Source organism: Berghia stephanieae, chromosome 1 (assembly GCF_034508935.2).
Source record: "Berghia stephanieae isolate SIO BIC M18660-M18661 chromosome 1, UCSD_Bste_1.3, whole genome shotgun sequence".
NCBI classification, from domain to species: Eukaryota; Metazoa; Mollusca; class Gastropoda; order Nudibranchia; family Aeolidiidae; genus Berghia; species Berghia stephanieae.
In genome coordinates this window covers 3,959,810-3,968,492 of record NC_088360.1, presented here as the reverse complement: position 1 = coordinate 3,968,492, position 8,683 = coordinate 3,959,810, and the positions used below count along the sequence as shown (strand labels likewise).

Below are 8,683 nucleotides of genomic sequence, written 5' to 3'. Positions count from 1 at the left end.
TATACTGTGAAAAATAATGCAACAGTGATTATAATTATATGAAATTGTGTTATACAAATAAAGTTGCGCTTCACTTGTCCAATGGCTAATCGGCACCTGTCTACCTACAGACTGGGCTAGGGCGAGGATTGAGTGAGTTAAGAAATCTTGTGAAGCTTGGAGAGAGGACGAGTCTCTGTCTCAGCAGTGAAAACAGCCGTCAACGACTGAGGTGTTTTTCTTTTTTTTCTCTCTTGTGTTACTCACTTTGACTTTGACTGTCTGTGAGAATGCCTCTTTATGAATGATTTTCCTTTGCCACCGTAATCGGACCCCCACAGTAGTTTTTAACCTGGAATAATTGATCTTATCTCTAACTCTAAAGAGCAATAACCATCCCAATCATTAGACTTTAATCCACTGGCAAAAAAAAATACAAAATGCAGCACCCGGCTGGGCTGGCTTTCTCACGTACGCCAAAAGAAAATCATCGCCAATTCCATTTGAATAGATTTCGAACACCATTCTCAACTGACTTCAGATCCGACGAACGGTCAAAGAATTGTTCAGGCATGATAACAAAAAATAATGTAAAAGAGTAATAGATCAAAATATACAACGACAAATCCCGAAAGGTTATTGATAGAGCGAATAAAATCGAAATGTAGCAACGTTCAATTGAACAAACAAAAGTTACTTGAATGGAATACCGAAAGTATGAAAACGAAAGTTAACGAACTGCGCATGCTCGATTATATCGACACACTACTCGTTTTTCAGACAATGAAGAGTTGCGGTCGAATCGAAGACTAGCGGAGTTTCCCGATAATTGCCGAACGAGCGTAACGAGGGCTTGAAAGTGCCGACAATGTTGTCGGCAACCCGCCGACACTCCGACAATTGACGTCACTCGCAATCAGATTACTTTAGCAATAAAATAAAAATAAGTGATCCGGGAGATCGCAACTACCGTGATTGTCGGAAAACCGACAATTGTCGGCACACATGCAGGTCTAAATATTTTTAAAAAAGTAAAAGGAGGAAATGAAGGAAATATCCGCGGATCGAGGATCTGAGGAGGAAAACCGAGGAAAGGAAAGAAAACCGCGGATTTCCGCGGAAAAGTATCATCACTGATATTTAGGTCATATCAGCACCAGTATTCGACAGTTCTTTTCTGAGGATGTTACCACCATGAAATTAGTCGTTTCTCTTTTATTTTCAAAGCTGGATTACTGAAATGCTCTGTTGTTTGGTGTCTCAGAAAATAAGCTCAGGCGTCTGAAGATGGTCCAAAATATTGCTGCCAGATTGGTTTTTCAAAGGCGAAGGTTTGACTCTGCCGCCTCTCCTTCGAACATTTCACTGGCTGTTGAGAAAAAGGCCAAATTCAAAGCATGTGTCCTAGTTTATCGTTGTCTGGAAAATACTGCCCCTCCCTACCTCACATAACTCCTAAAGCAATATTTGACAACCCTACCTTTGCATTCCTCCAATGACACCACCCGTTTGGCTATCTCCTGCATTTGTACAGAGATGGGAACATTAGAAAAAGACTTTGACAAAACCCCACAAAGCTTTCTCGTTTTTAATGGAAGGTGGCTGACAAAAGAGGAACTTTAGAGAGAGGTTATTTCCATGTCAAAGATGGGAAAGAAATCAACTTAAGTACATTGTGTTAAAATGTTTCATTACTCCTTTTCTTTACTTTTAATTGAATTTTTAAAATATAAAGGAGATTTTTTTAATGCCTGCAGAATATATCTTTTTAAAAATGGTAAAGAAGGCTAAAAACCAAACATATGATAAGAATAAACTTACTACTTACTTAATCCTCTTCGGGCCTTGAGGCACATAGGGCATCCACCAGACATCTCCATTTTTTGCGATCGGCTGCTTTTGCGGTGGCTGTATTCCAGGACAGGCCTGCTTCCTTTAATTCTTTCTCCATCGTCCTTCGCCAGGTTTCTTTGGGTCTTCCCCGCTTTCTCTTCCCATCTGCTGTCCAGTACAAGGCTGTCTTGGGAAGTGACCCTTTTTCCATTCTGGCCACATGACCCAGCCAACGCCATCTTCTTCTTTTTATTTGGCTATCAATGCTAGTGAAGTCAGCTTTCTTTAATAGATCCACTGTTCTTATTTTTGTAGGCCAAAATAAATTAAAAATTCTTTTTAAACACTTGTTCTGAAAGGCTTCTAGTTTCTGTATTAAGGAGGATGTCATTTTCCAGCTTTCACTTCCATAAAGCAGTACACTTAAAACATTGCTATAAACACTGTATAAATATTTTTTAAATACAGTAAATTGTGATGTTTGTTTTGTTTTTAAGGGTTTTACGGCGCTGGCAACACATTTAGGTTATACCAGCGCCAGTAAAAAGGAAGAAAATGGGATAGTAACAAGTTCTAGAATTACAATTAAAGCACCCAAGCAAAAGTAAGACATAGGGGAACTGGGAACAAATAGGGATCAGATGTAGATTCCAAGAGCATACCACCAATGCACCTAGTTTGAGATCACCTATAAGTCTCATCCAGACACAAGCACAAAATCCAACAAAGAGGAATACACTCAAATGCCTACATTATACATTAAAAATAACAATAATACATTACAGAGAGATGATTTACAAGGAAAAAAATATCATCTCCCAAAACAATAACTATGCATTTGACTGTTTCCCTCCCATCCCGGACTCCGGCCAGGGCCAGGACAAAACCAAGTAATCTCATTCCAAGACAAAGACAGAAAGCATGTTGGAAAACAGATATAAGGGGATAGAAGACACAGTATGTACCCCCCTGCCCGCTATGGGAGGTCAGGATCCCCACCCAGGTAAATTGTGAATGGCGAATACAGCCGACAAACTTGGCAAATTGATCATGTCCTGTGAATATAACAATAATAATCATTTCACCATAATAATATGCTAAATCATATATGAATCCCATTTGTGAATTCCACACCCTTTTGTACCAATGTGACAAGAACTTCATCAGCTTTTGTCCACTTATTGTTATCCTTTGACGTGTATGTCCTCAAATTTTCTACCAATTGTAATGCACCCTTTAAAAATCTGTGAGAATAAAAAAATTAAAAGAAAAAAAAAATCCACAATGAGAATTGAGAAAAATTATCAACAGCAGAGATACATAGATAAATGAATGAAAAAATAACTATATAAATATAAATAAACAAATCAATAAATAGATAAATATAAATTAGACACTTCTTATACCTATCATGTATAAATAATGCAGTAAAAACGTGTTGCCATCTTAAAAGTTAATTTGTCTATATAGGAAAAAATCGTCTGTAAATTGTAAACAATCTGTAAGTTGTTCCGGGAGATTGATTTTTATTAACATCATTCATATAAATTTTTAAAAACCATTGGGTCCCAGACAGTTCCTTGAGGGATCCCCTATCTCACAGGCATGTCCTTTGCTTCCGACTCAATAACAAAAACTGTTTGAATTCTACTTAATAGAAATGATTGAATCCAGTTAAACATCTTTGAGAGGTGAGTTATATAAATCTTTTAAAGAAAAAAAAAAGTAGTACTTCAGAGCCATTCGGGATCAGAATTTATCGTTTCCATATCGTGAAACGGATAAAAGCAATTGTTTGATACCCTTTGGATAGGACGCTAGTCATCACAAAGTACTTTCCGCCAGATCTAACAGACCCAGCTACCGTATCACTGCTGGGTGGACAGGGGGGTCAGAAAAAAATCTCGACGGCACCCGCGATAGATCTTGGTCTCTTTGTGTGTGGAGTGAGTGCTCTACCAACTGAGCTATCAGGACCCAAGGTATCATTAGACATTAACAAAATCTTACTTTTGCATTTTCTTGTACAGTGGGCCTATATTTTTACAGGGTTGGTTCATTAGATTAAAGAGCCACGTCCATAAAAGGTTCTGATAATTCACAGCAAGAATTATATTTGGAAATCTGAAAACAAAACAAAAAAGATCTCAAATTCTTCATAGAACATGCCATGCAGAAAATGTTTTCATTTTTCATTTAAACTGAATGTGTTAATAAAATCACAGAGAGAGCTTAACCTAACATAACGTTCTTGGATTAAAAAATGTTCAAAATATTTCATTTTAAGTAAACAAAAAGAGACATTTAAAGTTTTATTACAATATAACCTTTAAAGGGAAAAAAAAAGTTTCTGATGACTATAGAATGTGTTAGAGCATTCACAGAGAAAGAATTTTGTGGTGCTTTACATCAGGACATGACTTTTATTACAGTTAGTTCATTACAAAGTACTCTTGTTATTTGAATACACTATTTCAAAAAAAAGATACACACAAAATATACTAAATTCAACATTTTCCTCACAAATTTACGAGTCGCTTTGTATTATCTCTCTGTCGTGATCTTAAAAGTCGATCATCTAAAGCGCTCTGTCTCTGTTCAAGCACCATCTCCATCTGATCAAGGGCTGTAGACATTTCAAACACAACTCTGTGCATTAAGCCGATGATCTCACTCTCGGAAACACCAAATTCATCAGCTTTAGAGTTGTTCTGCCAAGTTGATCACAAATAAATTAGAATTGGAGCAAATAAATCGAATGATCCAAGTAGTTATGTTAATGATGTAATGGATGATTGACTTCCATTCAAACATTATGCATGACATTTTTCATTTAATAGGGTATCAAGGCCGTTGTCTCAAGACATGAAGAAGATCGATATAAAGAAGGATGATATCCTTTGGTTGGACTTGGGGGGGGGGGGGGGCAGAGGGGGATTCGTAGTCACTGGCTTTCCCTACTGTTTGTTTGTTTTTAAAGGTTTTACGGCGCTTGCAACACATTAAGGTCATATCAGCGCCAGTAAAAAAGGAAGAAAATGGGATAGTAAAAAGTTCTAAAGTTACAATTAAAGCACCCAAGAAAAGGTAAGACAAAGGGAAATTGGTTCAAATAGGGAACAGATGTAGATTCCAAGAGCACACTATCAAAGAACTTAGTTTGAGATCACCTAAAAGTCTCATCCACACACAAGTACAGTTCCCTGCTAACAGGAACACACTCAAAAGTTTACAAATCATATGTAAAACAAAAATAATACAATGCATAAAAGAAATGATTTACAAGACAAAAAATATCATCTCCACAAATTCTAACAATACATTTGACTGTTTCCCTCCCAGCCAAGGACTCTGGCCAGGGCCAGAACAAAACCCAGTAATCTCATTACAAGTAAGACAAAGACAGAAAGCAAGTTGGAAAACAGATATAGGGGGTAGAAGACACAGTAAGTACCTCCCTACTGTCGACCGTATGCATTAATGAAAGAACACAGAGGATTAAGTAAGTAAGTAGGTCACAAGACATTTTAGTCATTTTATTGGAAGAGTACATCGTGTATTAAGATTAAAATGCATTGTAGTTATGCTACTTAGCATTAGGATTATTCATAAGACATGTCTAAAGACCTGAGGGAATCAAGATAAATTTAAGATATTTCTTAACACGATTTGAAATGTATGTTTATTTTGTTTTAAGGGTTTTATGGCACTTGCAACAGATTTAGGTCATATCAGCGTCAGCAAAAAGGAAGAAAATGGTAAGGTCAAAGAGACAACAGATGTAAATTCCAAAAGCAGACTATCAATGTACATAGTTTGAGATCACTCATAAGTCTCATAAAGACAAGTACAAGTTTCCACTAAGAGGAACACACTGAAATATTTACAAGATTTATTTTTTAATAAAATACAACTATCAGTTCATAACAGAGAGATGATTTACAAGAACAAAACATATCACTTCCAAAAACTACAGTCCACTCCGGATAATCGCAACATCTTGGGATCAGCAAAAATGTTGCGATTAACCGAAGTTGAGTTTCCAGTCCACTATCGCAACATTTTACACATATAGGGTAAACTCAAACCAGTTGTTGTAAACATTGTTCTTAGTCCACCACATAATGAGCAATATGATTGAAATAAAAACCATATGGCAGCCCTGTATATATTTTTTCGAGCAAAAGCAGGTTTGATGCAAGTCGACACTTAATCAGATTTTATTAACATTCACTCTTTTGTTCTCTACATTTTTAAGAGCCAAAGAGATTAGCCGTGATAAGAGACTATAAGCTCTCACCAAACTCGTTGGTCACAAAGCACAGTTGTCATTCCCAAAACAAAGGATATCTCTTTAAAACTGTCATTGTCCACCTGTTGTAACAACTATTCCCAGCCCCCTTGCCACAGATGACCTCACGAACCCATACTGCAAAGCCCCCCCCCCCCCCCCCCTCTTTTGTCTATAATAGAGTTGTGACACACTACCGTAGCATTAAATCCTGCTCACTATCGATTTTTCAACATGTCACGATTTCTTCCACGATGAAATTTAATCATGATATTTTGTTTGATTGATTTCTTGAATTTACCATTTGTTGAGGGGCAAAAATTTGTTGCGATTAACCAAAGTTTGTTGCAATTAACCAGTGACTTTTATAAAGAATTAATTCTGTTTCTTGGGATATGTTGCAATTAACCGAAAGTTGCAATTATCTGGAGTGAACTGTACCACTATACATTTGACTGGTTCCCTCTCAGCCAAGGACTATGACAAGAGCCAGGACAAAACCAAGTAACCCCATTCCAAGATAGAGACAGAAAGCAACTCAAAAAGCAGATATAAAGGGATAGAAGACAAAGTAAAGGACCTCCTGCCCACCATGGGAGGTCAAAGACCCCACCCAATTGAAATAAATGAAGTATTAGAAGTAAAATAGCAATCAAACCTGCCATCTATGCAGAGTTGATACTCGTGTTTTCAAAGTGTCCGTAATGATGTCATGAACATTCTCAAATGGTGTTTTCAATCTGCAATAATAAAAAGCGTACTTCTTTAAAAATATATATACAACTAGTTCACTGCGTGGCATTTTCCCCTCTGAGCGGTATTTCAGTGCTAGGTCAACCTGACCCCATTAGTGGGGTCAGCCCATGGGTGGAACAGGTAGCGGTCAGTAGGAATCTGTGATGCCGCTGATGGTAATTAATTGTTGCAATATTTCATGGTATTGCTCTGTTGCTAACACAAATATGAAAAGTGTTCCCTCACCACAAGCAAAGCAAAGGTTTCTTTCATCATATGCCATGGTTGATAATAATGTATCCTCTTAAGGCTGCTCATAAGAGAGGTGTCAATTTAGTGGTTTTTGACCTATCAATGAAATTAATTTGTTGTAATTTGCATATCAATAATTTAATTCCCAGCGGCAGAAAATGATTGAAACAAGCATCATTATAAAGTAAAAATGATGACCTTGACACATGCCAAGTTTTGTCGTCCGGGCAGTAAAACCTTAAAAGATATGAATTTTTTATTGTAAATTTCTTATTTGGCATGACTTGGTGAGATCCTCATTTTCTCTCCCATAGTATTCCATGCCATGAATTATGTCCAAATATCAGTTTAGGAATAAAATATAAACCATTAGACGAAAATAATACTAATATTATTTTTTAAGCATTTAACTGATTTAAATATTATGAGTTTTGGGCACATTTGAAAGCCAACTTTTTAATGGCTTGATAACTTTTTTCTATACTTAAATCCTTTACGATTCAAGTCAAAATTATATTTTTTTATGACTGTTAGGCATTATAGTTTGAAGATGTATACGGTACTGTGTTGGTGTGGTTGTCTCAGGAAATGCCGACTTTATAGTGTCATATAGGTGTCAATGTTTAGGGTATTCTTGCATGTTGAATAAGTAATATAATGTAAGTTCAAGTTCTCCTTTTGTGCACAAGTGAATGTGTTAATTTTTTATAGACTGAAGCGTCCAGATATATATGGCAGTGATTTCCCAAAAATTAAATGATCTTGCTGTGGTATGCCTGTGGTGTTGTACTGATTTGACTCTGGTTGTTATTCAATTGTTTTATCTCTTAATTTGACTGACTGGAGTTCAATGGTATATCAGATGACTTTATAAGACAATGACTAAATGTGTATTCTTGGAAGAAAGGAGATGATTCTATATAACCTATGTGGACAGTATGTTCGTTTTGAATGTAGTTGGTCAATAAAGAGAAAAAGGTTACTACTTGGAATAAACTATACGCCCTCGTAATTTTGAATCCTCTTTTGTCCACATACTATGTCCGTCTGTTTGAGCAAATCATTTAATTTAACAGTACCAGTGCTTAGTGTTAGTTGTAATTGATGATTGATACTGCAATATTTGTAGCATGTCCAGTAACCTTGTTGGGTGATTGATTTTTTTCTTGTAAAGAAGTCATACTTTATAGGCAGATTGATAGTAAATTGAGATATTGACATCATACACAATATTGGTTTTTAGTCTTTACTGGTCAATAAAATATTATCTTTATGAGTTATTTTACCACATAAAGACATAAATCATATCAGTTTACTGTTATGATCAACATAACTGTTTGAGAGGAACGGAATTGGTAAAAACAATATACAGAACTTACAAAACCATGAATAAATCAAGAAAATCAACTGCCAATATGATAATATTGCACAGGAACATAGATGCATATATGTACTTTTGATATTTATTAAAATTCTTGAGATACTGCCGCTGAGTTTTGAATAACAAATTTTTTATTTAAGTGCATCATAATTTACAAGCACTTAAAATTAGATCAACAATTTGTGATATTCAAAGCAAACTATTAACCACAA

General features: G+C 35.9%; 1 protein-coding gene across 1 annotated transcript in view; it reads right to left on the bottom strand.

The window, feature by feature from the left end:
• Positions 1–233: 233 nt before the first annotated feature.
• Positions 234–8,683, bottom strand: part of LOC144966294 (endoplasmic reticulum membrane-associated RNA degradation protein-like) — a 28,748-nt gene continuing 20,298 nt past the window's right edge. The window contains exons 15-18 of the mRNA XM_078902517.1: positions 6,762–6,843; positions 4,336–4,523; positions 3,823–3,936; positions 234–3,056 (exon numbers count right to left, since the gene is read on the bottom strand). The gene's annotated coding sequence lies outside the window, so the exon portion shown is untranslated. The remainder of the gene's footprint in view (positions 3,057–3,822; positions 3,937–4,335; positions 4,524–6,761; positions 6,844–8,683) is intronic.